The sequence below is a fragment of the Cibotium barometz genome, chromosome 3 (genome assembly GCF_041138505.1).
Source record: "Cibotium barometz isolate CiBa-2024 chromosome 3, ASM4113850v1, whole genome shotgun sequence".
Lineage (NCBI taxonomy): Eukaryota > Viridiplantae > Streptophyta > Polypodiopsida > Cyatheales > Cibotiaceae > Cibotium > Cibotium barometz.
The window spans coordinates 31,544,304-31,567,741 of record NC_141048.1 but is presented as its reverse complement, the minus strand read 5'-3'; positions in this window follow the sequence as shown (position 1 = coordinate 31,567,741).

Genomic DNA, 23,438 nt, shown 5'->3' with positions numbered 1-23,438 from the left:
ACCCATCCCAAACACTTCACCTTGCTTTTCAGTTTTGTTCATCGAATGGCCCAAAATGTCTTATGGATATCTTGCTTTGGCACATGCAAGGCATGATCCTATGATTCTATTTTATGACCTCCTAACATGCCCCCCTCTGGCTCAAAATGCAATTATCGTGGTCTCCCTTTTGGGTGATGATCAACATTGTGCAAGTTATATAGTCCAGACAATGACTGGCCTCATCCTCCACTTCTTCTGTATCTCTTATATTGCATTTTCGTCTCTTGCGCTACAACCCTCCCCCATTTTTTTAGAAAAAATGTAAAGGTTTAGACAGAGCCCTCCCCTTTTAAAAAAATTTAAAGGTTTAAAAAAGTAGAGAGAAGATGTAGAGAGAGAAGGCATTAAAAAAAAGGTAGAGAGAAGGCGTATAGAAAGGCATTTTTTTTTCTTTTACATTAAAAAATGGGAAAGGCATTGGGCGGATTGCGTTAGAGAGAGAAAGCGTAGGTAGAGAGGGAATGCATTAAAAAATGGATTGGGCGGATTGCGTTAGAGGGAGAAAGCGTAGAGAGAAGGTAGGTAGAGAGGGAGTAATGACTAGGCGATGCACGAGCTTGCGGTGCTTAGGACACCCATATGTATGTCGAGGAAGATATATGTATGTATGTTGACAAAATGATTATTGTAATCGGTTACTGGATCTTGTTGTTGCTGACCAGCTGGTCCCAACGGAGAGTCTAGATTGGTACTGTTTTTGTGAAACAAGGGATTGAATGGAAATTTTGAATATGAAATCTGTGATCATGTCTGTTTTGTCAATGGATTATTTTTATATTAAAGTTTTAAAGAGGAGTGTGTGCGTATCTGGTTTCTAAAGCTAAAGTTAAGAAAGGCATTTCAATTATGGGTGGGTGAGTACTTGTTTGGATCTACCGATTCCAGTGGCAGGGTGGTGGCTAACCCATGGGCCGGATGGGGTTAGGCTGGAATCAGTGGAGTTTTAATAATCAGTGGAGTTTTAATAATCAAACTGAAAAATCTTAGGATTACACTAGGATTCGAGTAGCTAGTTAATTCCTAGACAAATTTCTCAATTGAGTGGATCAACGGCTGTGCCTGATCTTGATTAGGAAAAAAGCATTGAAATTACTCAGATGATCAAATTATATGAGTGATAGTTTCCTTCTATCAAGTTTATTCATGTGAAGGATAGTTTAGAATTGATCTTGTTAGAAATTTTCGTTAAGAAAATTCAAAAAGATGGAATCTTCCTCGCTTTCCGAGCATGGGAAATTTTCCCGGTTTCGATTTTTGGAGTGACCACCAGCCTAGTCTCGTGCTTGGACATTCGTGGGCTAGGCCCTGACTGAGAAACCCTGCCCCGCGCATGAGGGGGCTGCTTCTGCTATTAGCTACCTAGAGTCCGGTGCACGGAGGGGGCAAAGGGATCTCACATAGCTGATTCAGATGCTCCATGCACTTCTTGAAGACAATGAAGTCATCCACAAATACACATATGAATTCTGTTAGATAATCATAAAAAATTTCTTGTACCATGCATTGAAATGTACATTATGGAGTTCGAAGGTCATGAGGTTCGTGAATGCTCCCCATTCCGTGAGATGAATGCAGTCTTCTCCATGTCCTCAGTAGCATCTAGCATTGAGTTTGTGAAAGGCAATGGAAATGGATTCAATATGGTAGCTACATTCAGCTTCCTATAATTTACATTGACTCTTAGCTTCCCATTCTTCTTTGGCATGATCACTATTGGGCTCAACCAAGTTGCTTTCTCAATTGGGAGGCTAGATCCCACTGCCAACAATTTGTCAATCTCCTCCTTGGCTTGCTTGTCAATCTCCTCCTTGGCTTGCTTGGTGTAGTTGGGATTCATTTTGTACCTTTGCTACCTGGTCAGAATTGCATCTTCCTTCAGGTTTATCTTATGCTAGCAGAATCTTGGTTCAATGCTAGACATGTTTCTACAACTCCAGGCAAAGATGTCTTTATACTAGGTCAATAGTTCTTAAAGTTCATTTATCATTGCTTCCTCCACCTTTGCATTAATTTTTACCATCTCTGGGTGCTTCTCTATTTCCTTGAGCTCCATGATCTCCTCCTCTTGCACTCTGATGAATTATTGTTGCTCCCTGTCTTTATAGTCCATTACCTCCATCCAGTATATTAACTCTTGAGCTTCAATCTAGTATTTCTCCTTGTATCTACTTCCCTTTTAATATTAATATTATCTTAGGTACATCATTATCTGTTACAAGTATTTTTGATGTGTTGACTGACTTACAATCGACTTCTAACTCACTATTGGAGGAATTAGACAAGCTGTTGTCCTCTTCCTTGGAACCTAGTAGATTGCTTAGCAATTTCCTCGTGTAGCTGTCCTCTTCCTTGGAACCTAGTAGATTGCTTAACAATTTCCGCATGTAGTTGGGCACTAAGGATAGAAGTTGATCAAGAGATGTGCAATTTTAAACCTTTCATATCCTCCCATATGTTGTATTATCCTGCCTTTTCCTATGTCTTGTTGTTCCGTTAAGGAACTTCTTTTAATGTTTGCTGCTGTCTCTTTTCCATGGTGCCTGAGGATTCTGCCTCATTGTTGCTTCTTGTTGATGATTTAGCTCTTGCACCTCCTTCGTTGTCACAGAGTATCTAACTTGTTTTTTCTTTTTCCATTCCATAATGGTTTCCTTATGACTAACTAGTTCATCTAACACATCCATCTTCTCTATCCCCTTTTGGGATCTAGTGACTATGGCCACAGTTGGTTGTACAGCTTCTAGCTCTTTGATTTTGATCACATAAATGGGGATCATGATATTTTTAGGTGGTAACCTTGCGTTTGGGGAAACAATCATGGGAAGGAGCAAAAGCCCCGAAACTACAGCCCTGATCAAGAAATTGTACAACAGCCAAACTCCACCGCAACTACCCTCTCTCTCGTGGAATTATTCACCAATTGCTCTCTCACCCACTCTCTTGCTATCTCTCCCTCTCTTGCTATAGCTTGTCTTTCCTCCTTCTTACAAACCTCACATTATTGGTGGATGTATGTTTGTGTGATTTCTCCATATACAATTATAATATAACTAGGTTAGAGTACCACATGAAGTAATTGGGTTGGAGATTATAGGTTTGGTGTAAGTGCATAAGTTTTTACAAGCACCCTTTGGTAAGTTTGATGTAGGTAATCATGCCTCCCCAGATTACAAGCGAGAACTTGGACAAGAATAACTTTCAAAAAATGGAAGTTTAAGATGAGAAACTTTTTCATAGGAAAATGATATTGGGAGTTTATTTCAAAAAAATGACAAGACAAGGAGTTAGAGTTTGTAGAAGAAAATGATATTGGGAGTTTATTTCATAGGAAAATTATATTGGGAGTTTATTTCAAGTGATGAGGAGTGTTAAGGAAATCCTACCCTAACACATCGTTGGAATTTGCCTATCAAGCTCAAAAAGGCTCAAGAGCTCCACCATAGCCACTCATCACACCGCCGTCCTCTCTCACTCATTGTCACACCGAGACGGTTTCTCTAATCCTATGGGTGATGCGAGCTCTCTCGTTTCGCAAATATCGTGTGGGATCTCCACGGAAGAGGATCATGTTGGTTAGCCTAATCACTCAAGAAAGAGAGAAAGAGGAAGCAAGAGGGAACAAGTGATTAGTACTAATCACTACCAAATCCTAACCCTAAGCACACCACACATGTTAGATTAGAGTTGCAAAGAGAGAGGGAGAGAGAGAACACCACTTCTATTGCACAAATGGAAGAATGAGTTACAAATAAGAGAAATTGGCTTTTATAGTTCCAATCCTTTTCCCACAAGGCCACCCAAGAGTAAGTGACCTAGGGCACCCAAAACATAGTTACAAGGCTTTTCTCTATGGATTGGCCAACTGACCAAGATCCTCTTGTCTGTCCTTCAAAGCTCAATACCTAGGAGCATCTTTAGGGCATTTTCCTCTTCAAATGATGGTATTTATAATATAGCACCGGCACCCATTACATAAGTGTGCAGACATAGGTGTTGTAGGAATGTGTCAACCAATATGTGGCTAACATACTCCCCGTTCTAAAGTCGATCGCATCCTCATGATCAGTGAGGGGTTGTCAAGGCATGCGGAGAAGTACCCCACTTGGTGGGTTCTCTTCTCTCTCCAAAAATGAGAGGGGGTGGGGGAGTTAGTAAGATAGAAAGAAGTTAGTAAGATAGAATGAGAGGGGGTGGGGGAGTTAGTAATATAGAAAGAAGTTAGTGGATTACTAGTGATTAAGTATCCAGCTAGTATGATGGGCTCTTGTGAGTTTGCATTTTTGTATGTGCCCAGTAGTACTCTTTATTTTGTTTTGGTGTTTTTCTTTTTTGTCTTCTTGGAAAGCGGGGCATCCTCATCAAAGGAGTCAAAGTACTTGAATGAGGAGTCTAGCATGGAATACTTAATGACCAATATCCAAGTGGTAGTAGGTGGTATTAGTAAAACAATGGTGTTAGTAAGCAAGTGGCAAGGGGGGAATTCTAGAGGGACAAGGAGGCAACACGCATGGAGACTACTTGCGCTTTGAGATGCTATATGTCAATGGTGGCAATGTACATGAAGCTCTAATATCTTTGTCAAGACACCGTGATGTGTATCTTGGCTCTTGTGGAGGTATTGGTTTGTGGTGTTCTCTCTTTTTTCTTTTTGTGGGTTTTCTTATGTCATTGGAGCTCTGGGATCCTGCGGTGATAGGAGTGGTAGTCAATGGCGAGGATCGAGACATGTTAAGGGTAGGATTCATTAGACATGAAGCACAATTATTCGGGTAAAGTAGGGGTTATTAAGAAGATCCAGGTGATGGTCGTGCCATTGACCAGGTTTGCGCCACCATGGTCACCCCATCAAGAGATGTACCTCAATGGCTGACGATGATGAAGCTTTGTGCACTGTGTGTGCATATGATAGAGCCCAATGAGATTTGCAGGTGTTGTACATGGGCAAGGGTAAAAGGTGTGCCCGTGGTCCTATGCACCTTGATCCTAATCGCCTAGAGACTCTCTCTCTTTTTCCATTTTCTTTTTTTGACATGTGTTTATTGGTCAGCAACCCTCAAGAGGGTTTTGTATTGAGTGGCCCATTGTTGAGATTCAAGCTCGATGTCAGCTTGTGCCAGTTGCACTATGTGCTGGCATGTTAGGTAGTAACATGTGTGAGACATAAACGACCGCATCCAGCTGGTCATTTATGACTGCGTCCAATCGGTCATAGTGTGTGGACATTAGCTAGGGTTAGCATTGTGTGGACACAACACATGTAGTGTGTTGTAAATTATGGATTATGGCTTTTTATGCATTGTGTGAGAAGGGAGATGGCTTCCCTCTATGGTTAGGGTTTGCTTAATACATTAGGGTTTGCTCCTCTGTGTGTGTCTCCTCTTCCTCTACCTATTTTTCATCATGGTTAGGGTTTGCTTAATACATTAGGGTTTGCTCCTCTGTGTGTGTCTCCTCTTCCTCTACCTATTTTTCATCATGGTATCAGAGCTTGGTGCTCTCTATTAGGGTTTATGAGTGAGTGAGAGAAGAGGGAGAAGAAGCTATGAAGCTTGCAATTGGAGCTGTGAAGCTTGAAGCACACCGATTTTCATCAAATCTGAGAGCTTGGCCTATCTGGTAAGGACTACTAAACATCCTTGAGCGAATTGCAGGTGCAAAAACATAAACAACATCAGATTTGAGTTGCCCAAAGCAAAGAAAAATTTTGTTTTGCAAGCTCTCCATTGAAGCTTGCGTGTGGTGAATGTATGAGGCAAATAGATGCAAATCTGACAAAGAATCATGTATCTAGAAAATGGGAATGTATTGGCAACTCATGTGCAAGACCTACACTGAATTTGGAGCAAGTTTGATGCATATTAGTGAGTGGAAATTCACTGTTTTGAAGCCCTCACAAAAACAAAGAAGAGGGGTCCATTGTTGATGCAATTAGAGCCGTTTTTTTGCAAAAATCATCACATTGATGGATTGGGTACATACCTAGGAGTGTTGGGGACTCACATCTATCATCAATTATCACAACAAACCACTCAATCCTCCCCTACAATAGGCGGCGCAGATTGAAGGGAAGAAACAGAGCTGAAAACTCATCCTCTGCAAAGTGGAGGCCAAATTCTAGTTTTGTGATTGATTAAATCCAAAATTTGCTTAGCAACTTTGTGGTACACACACTTGAGAATATTGCTATGTGGTTGGTAGGAACAATTATGCGTTATGGAGCTGATTATGAGCTGATTAAGCAGGTTGTCTATAGTGATTAGTGAAATAGAGGGTCATTAATCGGCTAATTACTCTCTTGAATTTTATAATTGGTCTAATTTCTTTTACATGGAGTTAGTAGACATCATTGCTAAGCTAATGAATGCTTGGTCTCTCAATTTGGACAAGAATCAAAGGAATTAGAGCACTTTTAGTACTGGTTTTACTGGTTTTTCTCAAAATAGAGAAGGGGATTTGATATTTTTGGTATGTACGCACCTTGGTTGGTGTTGATATGCAACATTGATCTTGTTTAGGTGTCAATGCAAGCTATCCACACTTGATTGAACCACACTACATTGCAATTTGAAGCTTTCAAAGGCACGACAAAATAGGGTACTTTGGACTATGTATGCCAGTTCAATTTGAATGCAATCAGAGTGAATTTGTACATCAACAGTTCAATTTGAATGCAATCAGAGTGAATTTGTACATCAACAGTGAAGTTCGTTGAGTACTTTGGAGTATCTTGCATTACTTGTCTATATGTATCTCGGATGCTATACTCATACATATACATGATGCTGAGAATCCCAAGGATGCATGGGATACATTGGTAAAGCTGTTTGATATAGATACTAGTGCTCGTAAGTCTCAGTTGAGACAACATATTCATAATGTGAAGCGAAAAGGAAGGAGCATTCATGATTATGTACAAGAGATAAAGAAGTATGCAGATACATTGGCAACTATCAATGCCCCCATGCCTGATGATGATTCGGTAGACATTACCTTGCGTGGTCTTGGCAAGGAGTACAAGTCTTTTGATACATCTATTTCTGTTCGGAGTACAGGTTTACTAGATTTTGATGAGTTGTTTTCACTCTTGCTTGTTGAGGAAATCAAACTTAGTGACTCTTTTCATGATGCATCTACTAGCCACCCCATGATGATAATGGCAGGAATCAAGCTTTCTATTCACAAAGGGGATTTAGAGATAGGGGGAGATTTGCATCACGAGGTCATGGGGGTAATGGTCGTGGATGGCAGGATAGGTCACCACAACAAAATTTTCAGCCTATATATGGTGCTAGAGGTGGTCGTCGTGAATATGCACCTCAGAGAGGCAGAGGTAATCCTCATGGAAGAGGACGTTGGGGCAAGGCCAACAAACATCTATACAAAATGTGGTGTGCCATTACTGTGGGAAGTTTGGTCATATGGCATGTGATTGTTACCGCCGCAAACAAAATGGTTTGAGAGGGGGTAGAGCACAACATGGTGGACATTATGCACAACATGGTGGAAATTTTACATCAAGCAGTAATGATGGTAGCACAAATAACTTGTTTGCGCCATGAAACATGTCGTGGGATCTATGATGACAAATGGTGACAGTGATGACACTTGGTATATGGACTCGAGCATCAAAGCATATGACTTATCATGGCTAATGGTTTGAACATATGAAGCCAATGGATGTGAAAGGCTATGTGGAAACAAGTGATGATTCCCAACATGCTATCACTCATGTTGGAAGCGTACCATTGGTGATGCACAATGGTGAAACAAAGTCTATGGTAGATGTCTTGTATGTGCCTTCTAATACAAAAAGTTTGGCCTCACTTGGTCAAAAGGTTGAACAAGGTTTACAAGTTCGTTTCAATGAGCATGGTTGCTTTGTTGAGGATTTCAAAAATGGATGTAGAGTCATTGCTAAAGGCAAGAAAGAAGGCAAGTTATTTAAGTTAGATGAAGTAGGGATTCTTGAGTTGAAATCAGCCATGTTCTCTAAAAGCCAAAATGTGGTATAGGACATTGACATGTGGCATAAAAGGATTAGACATGTGAACATACAAAGGTTAAAGAACATGCAGGCAAGAGGCATTGTTAGTGGGCTGCCTAGATTCAAGTATGATGGGAATATGCATATCTGTGTGATGCTTGCCAGTTTGGAAAGCAAGCAAGGTTGCCATTTCCTAAAGAAGGCAACATGAGTAGCATGCCACTTGAGATAGTTCATAGAGTGATGTATGGGGTCCTGCACAAAACCCATCCATCAAAGGTAGCTTGTATTATGTCACATTCATTGATGATTTTAGCAGAATGACTTGGATTTACTTTCTCAGAGAGAAAAGTGAAGTGTTGGGAAAGTTCATGGACTTTAAAGCTTTTGAAAAGAAGCAATATGGCTCTTGGATAAAATGTTTAAGGAAAGATGGAGGTGGTGAATACACCTCACATGATTTTGAGAATTTCTTGAGAAAGCATGTCATAAGAAGGTAGCTAACTTGTGTTTTGCAGGTACACACCTTAGCTAACTTGCAGCAGGTACACACCTCAGCAAAATGGTGTTGCTGGTGAGAGAAAAAATAGAGTCATTTATGATGTGGCTAGGGAAATGCTCAATGAAAAGAGCATGCTAGACTATTATTGGGCAAAAGCATGTGCCACAGTGGTGTATGTACTTAATAAGACACCCATAGTAGCCATACATGGAAGTACGCCTGAGATGCGTCTTACAGGTTTTAGGCCAGACATTGGACACTTCAAAGTGTTTTGGTAGCATAGCTTATGTGCATGTGCCAGATGAGAGAAGGAAGAAGTTGGATCCTAAGGCAGAAAAGTGCATTTTTGTTGGGTATGCACAGGATCGCAAGGCATATAAATGTTACAATCCACAAACAAGGCAAGTGGTAATCTCACGAGATGTGGTGTTTGATGAACTTGCTAGTTGGTAACAAGGCAAAGGATGAGGGTGTCGTTGATTCCATTGATGCTGATGTGCATGAACTTGCCACGAGCAAGCTCTATTTCTATGTCTGGTGGCCAGCAGAGTCTAAGAGTAGCACTATACATCCATGGTCAGGATGCTTGAGACATGAGAGTGTGAGCACTGGGAGTAATGCTATGGATAAAGGGAAAAAGAAGGTTGAAGGAATTGGCATTACAGGTTATGAGTCGTCAAGTTCAGAAGGTTTGGATGAGGAACTTGGCATACTAGTTTTACGCACACCAAGTGCAAGGCAGGATAGATATGTGCCTCCACATGCTAGAGTGATAGGTGTTCAGAGTGATCCGCATGCATTGCGCGGAGATCCCAAAGGGTCAGGTATCCAGTTGTTGACAGGTTGACATATCGTGACTTTGATATGCATTATGCATATATGACCTCTTTGGTGAAGCATGTGGAACCTACATGCTATACATGTATGGGAGAAGGCAATGGGTGTTGAGATGGACGCATTGGTTCATAATGAAACTTGGGATTTGGTTGCCTTACCACAAGGCAAAAATATCATTGGTTGCAAATGGGTTTTTAAGGTGAAATGCAAATCAAATGGTTCCGTTGAGCGCCATAAAGAGCGGTTGTTGGTAGCTAAGGGTCATGCACAAACCGAAGGCTTGGACTATGATGAAACATTTAGTCTAGTTGCAAATATGGGAATAGTGAGAGAAGTCATTGCTATGGCTGCAGCAAATGGTTGGGAAATGCATCAAATGGATGTGAAAAATGCATTTCTAAATGGTGATTTACAAGAGAAAGTTTATATGGCACATCCAAAAGGATATGTACACCCGAGGTACCCCACTCATGTATGCAGATTAAGGAAAGCATTAGAGGGTTTGAAGCAAGCACCTCGTGCTTGAGTGATAATATAAGCCGGTATCTTATCTCCCTTGGATTTCAGGTTTCTTCAACAGATTCTTCACTCTATGTGAAGAAAACAAAACATGGGATTGTCTTACTTGTCATCTATGTGGATGACTTTATTGCAAGAGATCATGCTACAGATGTTATGCATGTCAAGAAGGCATTGAGTGGGTAGTTTGATATGAAAGAAGGGTGAATTGAGATATTTTCTTGGGGATTGAAGTGATCAAAGACCATGCAGGGACATGGTTAGTGCAATGCCAATATGCATTGGATATGTTGGCAAAATATGGGATGACAGGGTGTTTATATGAAAAAATTAGAATTCTCCTATATTCTATAAATAGATGTGATAAGATGTGTTAAGAATCAGATAGATATAAATGGATGTGGGTATGGATGTGGATGTATGAACGTAGATGTTGAATCACCATTGTCAAAGCCCTATGGAAAGGAAGAAAAGCGTAGGCAAGATTTGATGGAGTTAAAACAAAAGGAAATAGCCATAATTTCCATGAAGATAACAAAGATAGGTATGAATGGTTATATGATGAGGTCATACACTCCAAGTTACCCGAAGTCCTTGGAAAAGGATGAATTTGTGGATCGTATGATTTTGACTCCTACTGGAAGCTTATGGTTTAAGCATGGCGAATCATTTATAGAAGCTTTGCTCTCTTTTAATAGGTAAGGGGTCACTTGTATATAGCTCAAGGAATGGATTCGCAATTGGGATGCCTACTTTTGTACATTTCCATGCAATGAGGGTGACAAAGTGAAGCAAGTGACATGCAAATTTGGAGGCAAAATCTAGACAATGGTGGTTGAAAGTTATGCATGACTATAAATGGGATTGGGCAAATTTAGCTTATGAAGTGGTACAAAACTTTGTGGCTACATGAGAAATGGAGCTTTAGGGAAAAATGCATGCCATTATTACAGCCTAAGTATGCCGAGGAATATTGGTACCTTTCCTTCTTTGTGCCTAACATTGAGGAGAAGGAGATCATAGGTGGATTTATGCAAAAATTAGGCAAGGAGTTCATGAAAAATGGTCCAATACATCATGGATATTGACAATGACATTGCTCTTAATGAGATCATTTTGTTAGTGGAGCTCTTCTACAAGCCTACCGTGTCTATATATTGGCTTTCTACTAGGAATTCACTTCAGTCCTCCACATCTCTTATTGGAAGCCATTTCTATGGGGACACTTCAAGTGATGATGGAGATGCTAATGATTTGTGTCAAGTGGCTTCAATGCATGTATGGATGGCTGAAAATGAACCAGTGGACAGCCATGAAGATGCAAGTGTTGATGGGAAAGATTAAGAGAAAATGCATGGATATCTTCTTGGAGAGAATTGTATGGATAAAGATGAATGCAATGAGACTCTTCTTGATGAAGGAGACAACTCTTATGAAGATCTTCATGGTGTTGCATTGCATGAAGGATTTGTGGTTGCCGACCATGAAGATGTGGCATATGATATGAATTCACAAAATTATGGTGTGGATGAAAGTTGAAACATCCTTGCCCCCTCCGCGCAATGAATTCGGCGGTGCTAGCAGCAGCCAGTAGAAGTAGCACTTCTTCTTGTGCAAGGCAGAACATCTGACTTGGGGCCTCGCCCCCATGGATATCCGAAAAAGAGACTAATCCCTCGATTCAAACTTGGAAAAACTTCCCTTGCCCAAAAAGCACGGGCAATTTCTCCAGGAAAATTTATTCTAACGTAGTCATCAAGAGCCTTAACTAACCAAACTGATCCGACCGAACCTGTAAGTCATGTGGTCAGATCAAGGAAGAGACTTGCACTTGGATCATAGAGACCAACACTTTTTTCCTTATCAAGAGGCACAACCGTTGATTCTTTTCCATAAAACAAGGATTGTCTGGGATTTTACTTCAGCTATCGTAACATAACAGAATTGAGTCTAATTTTAGGCATCCATCAGTCTAGCCTAACATTAGGGGAAGGTTGAGGTCTATGGGGGCCCTTTAAGCTACCATATTATGTTTTTAAGTACTTTTGCTTAAGGACTCTAAGCATACTTTGACTAGGCCTGACAAGGGCATCTTTATGCAATCGTTATTTGAATTTCTATTTTTTCAAATATATATTTGCTTGAGCTAAAATGGGGGTAACTTTTTGGTTTCCCCAAATTCAAAATGGCTGAAAAGCCTTCCCTCCTCTCTTCCCTCCACTTTTAGGTCCCCCCACTTTCTCTCTCTACATTCTCTCTCTAAGATGCCCTCGTCTCTCTACCACTCTCTTTCTCTTCCCCTTTCTCACATTTGGGTGTGACATGGCTCTGCATCTCTAATTAGTAAGCTTCCATAACCTCTGCACTTCCAAATGCAGATATCTCACACTCTCTCATCCTCCATGCCTCATCTTTTTATCATTTTCTGCTCTCTCTCTCTCTCATGTCTTTCCCCCATTGAAGTGCAGAAAATCCCTCTGTCAACCTCCATAGCTTCAGAGCTTACCATTTTCCATTCTTGCATTGTTTACCATACATATCCCCTACTTCCGTCTGCAATCTACATCTCTCTCTCTCTCTCTCTCTCTACTGTATTATGCTGCAAAACCTCAATCTACCATTTTCTATGCCTCTTGCCATCTTCCTTGTCCTTTCTCCTATTACCTAATCAGAAGATCTATGATCTTCTAATATTTTTTACAGCAAAACTTCATTGCACTCTCCTCAGAATACCCTATCCTCACTCTTGCATTGTGTTCTACAAGAAGCTCTTTTCAGCATTGCCTAACCCTAAAGAAAATGCCACTTGAAGATATATCTAATAGAGCACCAAAGTTCAGGTTACATGTAGATTTGGCTGCTGAGTATGCTACCATCCGTCGCAGCACAAAATCAAGTGGTATGACCGATGTGCCATTGGGTACTCTTCGATCACAAGGGCAAAAATGTATTGACCTCTGGACGAATGGATTCATATACCCTATTGACCCGCTCACCAATGCTCCACCTCATTTTGTTAATATCACTACATTTCTTAGTTATGTAGGTGATGGAGCTAATGGTCTATTTGGCTATTGTAGGAGGCTTTCTTTTGTTGCAGCTCAGGAATCGCATTCAAGCCTGCATTTTCGAGGCTTATGGCTTGAGTTGCAGCAGCAACACAAGAAGGACATTGATAGGCTTGAAGAAGTGGTGAACAACTTGAAAACTCAGAATCAGGAGCTCCAGAAGAACAACTTGTTGCTTAAGCAGGCCTTTGATATTGAACGGGACAAGGTGAATGCAGCCAAACAGGATGCACGAAACAAGCAACGACACCTTGCAAGCCTGAAGAAGCTTCCAGTAGGCTTTCGACAACGGAAAAGAAAGCGTCAGTCCCTAGAAACCTTGGCAACCCTAAGTGGAGCAAGAAAACGATGTGTACGAGCAACAAGGTAACTTCTATTCTTGCCATTGTTTTGCAAGCCTTTCTGTTTTGTGAAACATATTGATGTTATTTTGTATTTATGTTCCATGTAGAGATATTGCTCTAGGGATATGATGGGATATGAAGGTGGTGCTGAGGAATGTAGAGCAGGCATATTGAAACATGTTGTTAAGTTATCAGACATATATAAGCTACTAGAAGATCCCACATGCAAAATATCTAAGAAAATCCGAAACAAAATTTCTGGAGAGCTGCAAAATATGGTAAGCCCCATACAGATTATGGATGCATGTGATAGTGCTAGTGTCAGTAGGAAGGGATATGAAGCCATTTATAGGGTGTTTACACTAGGTCATCATGCTAAAGGATTTCTTCGACCCATGCTACCAACTCCATACAGTGTAACCATGGCAAGAAAAAGTGCAAACTCAGAAATTGTGAACATGTTAGGTGGCTACCGTCATGTGGAGGATGCTCTGCCTGTATGTACTACAAAGGTATTTGAATACAACAAGTACAACAATGTCTTTATTGATTTAAGGACCCTTCAAAAAGCTATGATTTCTTATTATGGTCTAAGCATTGAGGAGTGCCAAGGTCAGGCTGTGTTTGTGTTAAAGCTTGATGAGTGTCAAATTGTAAAAGGACGAAAATTAGAAAGAGTTAGCCTAACACTTATGAACAGGGCTATCAAAGGAAATCTGGAACAGGATGATAATCTTCTTGACTGTAGTGCACAAGCCTCAAATTCCAACAAGGGAAGTCAATCTCAGGGAAAAGATTACTATGGAGTGCAATCAGAAAAGAATATATGGCCCGGTTGTCAGCATTTGAGCTTCCACAGGGGAGACGAATGATACATTGCGATGGTACCTTACTCGAACAGGCATCCCAAATGTCATATCATTGCAATCAAAAGGAGAAACTTTGCATGTGGAAGATGTAGGAAAATTTACAATTGAGTGGCACATGGCAGGTGATTTAAAGACATTGAAGTGCTGGGATGCAAGCTAGGAGCAAATACTTTTTTTCCATGTATTTATTATTGCCATTCAAAATCAGAGTATATTGATCGCAGCAAAGCTTTAGGCAAGGTTGCAGCCACCAAGACAACCAAATCTCATGCAAAGGGCAAGAAAAATGTACAACCACCTTCAATGAGTACAATGCAAAACAAAGATCCAAAGAAACCTATGCAGTGGGTTAATGGCATCATGAATTGTAATACCAATTGTCCGCCTAATCGTGATCAATAAGATATCTGATGGAGCCCTATATTAGAGATTCCACTTTCCCGTGTTCATATTTGCACGCTTCATGCTAGGTTACGCATAATGGACAAATTACTGAAGTTACATATCAATTATGCATGGAATATGGAGCCCGAATGCATCAGTAAACTAGAAGATGTCCTTTCAAGCATGGGGCTTCATGGTGGTGCTGTAAAGTTAACTAAGGATACTAAAAAGTCAGGACTAGGTCAGGATAATCCAAACAAAATATGCATGGGTGGGTCCAAAGCAAGACACCTTCTCTCAAATTACGAGGGGTACAATAGTCACACAAAATATGAATTATGGAAGGCCATTTGTGAATGCACCACTTATCGTGGGAATAATGTAGAGCTTGGTCTCAAGCGGGCAAGGCTGTGGGAGTCACTTGACAAAATGATTCAATTGCTAGAAAAGGCTCCACTTGTTTTGTTGAGGAGATTGCAAACTTAAAGACTGCAATACATACATTTACTCAACAAATGGTTGATGCATGGGGAGAAACACATATCACCCACTATATGGTATTTACCTTTCTATCTATTTACTGATATTAATCGCCAAATAGTAAAATTCTAATATGATCTTTGATGCAGCACATTATATTTGCCCACGCACAGTTTTTTCTCGACGAATATGGTCCAATGGCAATTTGGAGCATACTTTAAGAACACGCGACATGGTGGAGATGGTAAGGAAAAAAGTAATGCCTTGCATGAGATGTTTAATTGGTTTTATCGCAGTTTGGGAGGTCGACGCCGAGACAGAAACCAAAAGGGCAGGTGTCATTACTACGAAGGGTTGTAAAAAATGTCAATCTGCAACGAGCAATTGCATGGCGAGCATCAAGTGCCATGCATGGGATGCGTGAGTGGTTCGCTGCGCGGAGGCGTATGGGTCGAAAATGGGTTCCATATTAAAAAATTGTAGCCTTTTTTAAGTTAAAGCTTTTTTATTAATTTCTAGAGTTTTTTTTATTAATAAGTTTTTTTCAAAAACTATATAAACCTGTAAAAGTGAGTTTTAAAATTACATTTTTCACGTTCATTCACTCGTGTAAGTCAATGGATGGCTAGAACTAAGCACACTGCACGTAAAACTGAGAACCCAAACGTACCAATTTGATATAGGCAGTCGCCGCGGCACAGGCATTTCAACAAGTACAAAAACGTATCAAAAAGAAGCATATAAGCATGGACAGAGAGGTAGAGACTCGACAGGAAGATGTACAGCCGGATGTGTTTTCAGGACTGGACAATATTGAGGATGTCTCTAAGCAGCTTGGAGACACCGGCTCATTTAGAGCCATGCATACACCATTCCCCCGACCTCTCTCAGAGGTTGAGCAGCAGGAGCGAAGAGAGGTCGCATTCACCACCACCCCCTGTAGCCAACAAGAAGAGAAGATGGAAACCAGGGACCGTAGCTCTGCGAGAAATCAGAACGTACCAAAAGAGCACGACCCCATCATGGCAAAGGCCCCTTTTGCAAGAGTTGTAAAAGAAGTCATCGACAAGTACACTGACAGGGTCACTCAGGTATAGAGTATGGCACTGGAGGCCCTCCAAGAGGCGTCAGAAATAATTTTGGTCTCTCTGTTTCAAGATTCGGTGCTGTGCCATGCTCACGCCAAAAGGGTGACCCTAAAGCCTGTTGACATGGCACTTGCACTACGTTTACGTTAGGATAAAGCATTCCATAAGGAAGGATTTATAGGATAGGATTAAGCTTTTAGGCGACGGCCTTTGTGCCTTTTGTAATCTCGAACATTGTAATACATTTTTTTGAATCTATAAGATATTGTCAATGACTCGTTAACCAACGTATTCATTTGTTTCAACTGTGTTATAAAAGCAAACATTTCATTTCTTGTACTGTTGTTTGAATGGGTAAAACTATTGATCATGTATTAAGAGCCTTAGTTAAACAGGAACAGAATTTATATTATTGATAAGGTGATGTGAAACATTATCTTGTTATACGTGGTATTGTTGTTGGCATTGAACAAAGGATCCTTACATAGTGCAGAAACAAAATTAAATTGAATTTATTTTAGGTCCAAAAAAAGGCTTAAAGCTCAATGAGGTCTTAGAAAATCTCAGGGACAAAAAAAAGTTATTTGGGGCTCAAAATCACCTGGTGAAGTCTAGCATTAGAGAGAACATTTTTAAAAAAAGCAACAGTTTTTCTTTTTTTTTTTTGATGTTTCTAGGCAGAGTAATCATCAAAAAAAGTGCACACAATGCATTAATGTGTGAAAATATCCAATGCATATTGGCATTGCACTAACCATGTACCTCCATGGTCTTTGATCACTTCAATTCCAAGAAAGTATCTCAGTTCACCCAAGTCTTTCATGTCAAACTGCCCACTCAATGCTTTCTTGACATGCATCACATCTGTACCATGATCTCCTGTGATAATCAAGTCATCCACATAGATGACAAGTAAAACAATCCCATGATCTGTTTTCTTCACATAGAGTAAAGAATCTGCTGTAGAAACCTGAAATCCAATGGAGATAAGATATCTGCTCATCTTATCACTCCAAGCACGAGGTGCTTGCTTCAAACCATATAAAGCTTTCTTCAATCTGCATACATGAGTGGGATACTTTGGATGTACATATCCTTCTGGCTGTGCCATATACACTTCTTCTTGTAGATCACCATTTAGAAATGCAATTTTCACATCCATTTGATGCATTTCCCAACCATTTGCTGCTGCAGCCATAGCAATGACTGATCTCACTGTTCCCATCTTTGCAACTGGACTAAATGTTTCATCATAGTCCAAGCCTTGGGTTTGTGCATAACCCTTAGCTACCAATCTCGCTTTATGTCGCTCAATGGAACCATCTGATTTGCATTTCACTTTGTAAACCCATTTGCAACCAATGACATTTTTGTCCTGTGGTAATGTAACCAAATCCCATGTGTCATTATGAACCAATGCGTCCATCTCAACATCCATTGCCTTCTTCCATACATGCTTTCCAATAGCTTCTTTATAGCATGAAGGTTCCACATGCTTCACCAAAGAAGTTAAAATTGTTCAGATTTTGTACTGCCAGATTTCAGCTGGATGTTAAGTGACATTCAAAGAACAAATATTTGATCATTATCAAATATTCAATGAAATTTCCTACACATTCACATGCCTACCAAAAGTTTATAGGGCACAGTGCTGACACAACAAATAAACAAGAGAAATGGTTCAAAATTCTTAGAAACATTACAATTAAAAAAGTATACATTTTGTATTGATTTCGTAGAAAGAAAATTACAAGTTCCTGAGAAGATTTCTGAGAGCTTCTTTAGCTTCGTCACTCTGCGTGGCTTTCTCACCTAGGCTATTAGCTATAATAATAGGATTGGTTACACCTTTGGAGATTGATGTAGCACAATGGCTTAGCACATGGCCGGTGTAGTTGCCTACAAATGTATACGTAGTTGCCTCCCTGCTAATAAGTATACATTTGTTTGCATTATTTGCTAGCCCATCTTCGGTGAGAACCCCACTTAGAGCTTTACACTTGATGAGCTCTGCTTGTGCCTCCTCAGAGTACTCTAAATGATTACTCGAATAAATGATGGAGAAAGGCTAGGAAGGTAATGAATCAGGGAGGTGTCTCGTCCATCGGATTGCACACGAACTCCACCTCCACGTGCAGCAAACTTGTCAAAAATATAAGCTTTCTACAAGAGAAAAAGATCAGGTGTTAGTAATAACTCACTTATAAATATGAAGGCACGACTTTGATTTAACCCCACCTCAATGTCATCATCACATTGGCTAATGTGTGGGTTGCATATGTCTATACTGCTTCCACGCTGCTCAACTGATGTATCTACATGCAAGCGCTTATGTGGTTGAAATGCTTCTTGAGGGACACTTTCATACTCTGCTGCTACATTTTCTATAGCAACAAGAGCATTGGAAACAGTTTCCTCAATTGTACGTTCTGTATCATAACCTTGGAATGCTAGCGCTTTGGTAAGATCATGGTCATCAAAATCAATCTGTACACCTGCAGTCTGTTGCTCAAGTGTGTCTTCTTTGTAGAAACTAGACCCAATTACTAATATGCTTAGGGCCTCATCCTCCCTTAACCCCAAGGATTTACAAATGTCATCAAGGAAAAGAAATTCCTTGTTATCCATGATGATGGGATTCAAAGTGGTTATCCAACTCAGGGATCTCTTCCACAATTTCATCCCCTTCGAGGTCACGATGAGGCTCTTCATCCTCAGTTGACCCTTGTTGGAGAAGCACCAAGTCCATGGACGCTTCAGCTTCTTCTGAGAAAACCTCTTCCACCTCGCCTTTGGATTCCTTCACAAGAGCTACGTCTTTACTCACTGCCTTTCCCTTCTTTTTTTCTGTATCCCTGGCTTCTTGCAGAAACAGTGCTAACGTCATATCCCATGAAAGGAAGGTGGTGCCTACATTACTGAAAAGATGCAGGGGGGAAGGGAGCTTGAGCTCTTGCAAGCACACACACACACTCACAAAACCCTAATAGAGAACACACAAGGTGAGAGGCTGAAAATCTTCTTCTTCACTTTACTCAACACTCAACACTCCATATACAAGAATAAGAGTACACAATAATATGAAAGGTACTCAACCAATACATACACGGGTTCTCTATAGTGTGAACCTGACTAAATAAGCTGGTGCTATAACTATGCCAGTGGTGTAAGAGTGGGGCCTATCTAGAATGGCTGTCACACAGCCTGTCATCCCACTGGCCGCATATCACCCAAGATCTCACCAACCATGCCAGTGGTGTAAGAGTGGGGCCTATCCCCCAGGCGGGTCATCAGTGTCCACCGTCTCACTAGACGAGCTCGATATCTCAACACTCCCCCTTGAGCTCAACTCCATCTCATGTACACCAAGCGAAGCCCTGAATCTGCGGAGCTTCTCTGTACCCAATGCTTTGGTGAAGATGTCAGCTACCTGATCCTCTGTGCTGACATAAACAAGGTCAAGATCTCCTGCCAAGACCTTCTCTCTGATGAAGTGGTAGTGGACCTCTATGTGGACCGTACGAGCATGAAAGACTGGGTTCCTAGCCAACTGTATACTGCTAATGTCGTCACAGAAAATGACAACTTGTCTATCCACTGATAGACCCAAATCTGCAAGTAGCTTTCTCAACCAAGCTACCTCACATGCTGCCATAGCAGCTCCTCCGGTACTCGGCCTCTGTACTGGATAGAGCAACCGTAGGTTGCTTCTTGCTGCTCCAAGTCATAGCAGCACTCCCCAAAGAAAACATGAAACCACTGGTAGATCTTCTATGTGAGATACTACCAGCCCAATCAGCATCTGTGTACCTATGTACACATATTTCTGTCCCAGTCTCATAGAATAGTCCACAATGCAAAGTAGACTTCACATACCTCAGTATGCGTCTCACTACATCCAAATGCGGTTTTCGTGGAACCTGCATAAACTGACTCACCAACCCAACAGCATAGCTCAAATCTGGTCTGGTGATCGTCATGTAGATCAAACTTCCTACTATGCATCTATACATAGTAGGATCCTCCAAGATCTCTCCTGAATCTGCACTTAACTTGCCATTCTGATCCAATGGCACAGAAATAGGCTTACAGCCTGTCATACCATACTTGGACAACATGTCCAAGCCATACTGTCTCTGCAGTAATCCAATACCATGTGGTGACCTAATCACCTCAATGCCCAAGAAATATCTGAGCTCCCCCAGATCCTTCATCTCGAACTTCTGTCTAAGCAGGATCTTTACATCAAAGATCTCTGCATCATGGTCCCCCGTAATGATCAAGTCATCTACATAGATGACAACAAGCACAACTCCTTTATCACCATGTCTCACATACAGCGAGAAATCTGCATTGGCTACATGAAAGCCAATAGTGACAAGATATTCAAAAATCTTGTCAGACCATGCTCTTGGTGCTTGTTTTAAGCCATACAAGGCTTTCTTCAACTTGTAAACATGCTCGGGGTGACCCACATCCTCATATCTAGGTGGCTCCAACATATACACCTCTTCTTGCAGATCCCCATGCAAGAATGCATTCTTTACACCCATCTGATGTAAAGACCATTGCTTTGATGCAGCCACTGCTATCACAACTCTCACCATTGCCATCTTGGCAACTGGGCTAAAAGTTTCCTCATAATCAATCCCATATGTCTGCGCATATCCTTTGGCTACCAATCTAGCCTTGTACCTGTTTATGCTTCCATCACTGTTATGTTTAACTTTGTACACCCACTTGCATCCAATGGCTTTCTTGCCTTCAGGCAATTGCACTAAATCCCAAGTTTCATTTCCATATAGTGCATCCATCTCCTCATCCATAGCTTTCTCCCAACACACATTTCCAATAGCCTCATCAATGCATGTGGGCTCAACAACTTGCACAACCTTTGCCATATATGCATAGTGATGTGCCACATAACCATCATAGGTAAATCTCTGCACAGGGTTTTTCACTCTCCCTGATCTTTGCAGCTTTTCATTCATTGCTTCCATAGCCTTCTTTACACCAGGTGTTCTCATAGCTGGGATCCCAAGCTCCTCATCAAGGCTCATATCTGAGCCACTAGACTCTCCATCAACATGATAATGCCCTGCAGAAATGTCAGGCATACCAAGGGGCTCAATCACTTTCTCTTTTCCTTTACGTGATGTACTAATCACATTTACAGGGCTGGTATTATGATGCAGCTTGCCACTCCATGGTCTATCAACAGACCCACTAGATGAGGACTCTCCTGGTCCACTCAAAGACTGTGATTGTTGACCTGCATTCTGTGCAACCACACTTCCACTCACATCAGCCCCAACAGCTTCTTTTTCAGCAGCATACCAGCTGCTCATCTCATCAAAGACAACATCCCTGCTTACCCTCAACTCATGTGTAGCAGGGTTATAACACCTGTATCCCTTTTGCTCAAGGGAGTATCCAATAAACACACATTTTTTAGCTTTTGGATCCAGCTTTGTTATCAGCTCATCTGGCACATGCACATATGCAATGCATCTACAGATGAGACAAATCTGGTTTTCTGCTTGTAAACCTCTCCTCTGGAGTTACATCATGTATGGCTACAGTTGGAATCCTGTTCATGATGTATACTGCTGTAGAAACAGCCTCAGCCCAATAGCAATGCGGCATATTCTTCTCTTCCATCAATGCTCGTGCAATCTCAGCAATGTGCCTGTTTTTCCGCTCAGCAACTCCATTTTGCTGCGGAGTGTATCTACATGTAAACTGTCTCCGAATACCATTCTTCTTCAAAAATTCAGAGAACTCATTGGAGAAGTACTCTCCCCCTCCATCTGACCTTAGGCACTTTACATATTTCCCTGTTTGCTTTTCAACCAAAACTCTGAAATTCTGAAAGTGAGTGAACACCTCACTCTTCTCCTTCATGAAATATACCCACACTTTCCTTGTGTGGTCATCAATGAAAGTCACATAATACCTGTAGCCTCCCATAGATATGGTCTTCGTAGGACCCCATACATCTGAATGCACAACATCTAGTGCATTTCTGCTTACATATTTGTTACGTGGAAACACATGCTTTGTTTGCTTCCCAAATTGGCATGCTTCACATATTTTTTGCATACCTTCCACTTTAAATTTTGGCAGCCCTGTCACAATTCCTTTTGTCTGCATAGACTTCAATCTCTGCACATTTACATGTCCAATCCTTTTATGCCAAATGTCTGTGTCTGCAACAATTCCTGAACCATTTGCAAACATCGCAGCACTCATTTTAGGCATGTCTACATTCAACGTAAACGTTCTGCCCACTCTATTGCCTTTTGCAACCAACCTGCACTTGTCTTTGAAATCTTCAACATAACACCCATCAGGGTTAAACCGAACCTGCAAACCCTGCTCAATCATCTGGCCAAGTGAAACCAGATTCTTTGTTATGTTTGGTACATGAAGTACATCTGCAAGGTACGTCACTTTGCCATCCTGCATAAACAATGGCACATCTCCAACGTGGGCAATTTGATGAGCAGTGTCATCCCCTGTTTCCACAAAACCTGGTCTTTCCGAGTTTTTCATCTCCTTTGAACCACTCCCCATGACTCGTCATGTGGTTCGAAGTGCCTGAATCCACATACTATACATTATCTTTTTGTGCTGCATCAACATTTTCAGACATGGCATTCACGACATGCTGCATAACAAATAACCTTTCATTATCCTCATTATTTCTGCTTGAGGATGCATAGTTGTTTTGCTGCACTTTCCCATTTTGCATGTCAGCCTGCTTCTTATAACATTCTGCCTACACATGTCCAGGCTTACCACAATAATAGCATTGACGTGCATCATTATAGTGCCTTTGCCAATTTCCACGGCCTCTTTGACTCCCCCTGCCTCTGAATTTGCCTCTTCCGCCTGCGTGTTGTTGTTGTTGTTGTTGATTCTGGGACTGTTGTTGTTGTTGCTGCTGCTGGCCATAATTCTGATTACTTGTTCGGCCACCTCCTTGACCGCGTCCACGACCTCCTCTACCTCGTCCTCTTCCTGAACTCATGTAAAAGGCCTGTTGCTCTGAATTGTTTTTGCTTTGTGAAGACTGTTGGTCTTCACCCAAGCTCTTCTCTTCGATAATCAGCATAGACACCAAATCTATAAAGTTGGGAATGTTTTCCCGAGTCTGAATGGACGTCTTGAACGCCTTGTATTGTGGCCCGAGACCACGTAGATAGACTTCCACCTTATCATCATCATCTACTGACACACCAATAGATGCAAGGGATTCCACAATACCCTTTATCCTCAGCGCATAGTCATTCACAGACATGCTCTTTTTCTCCACAGT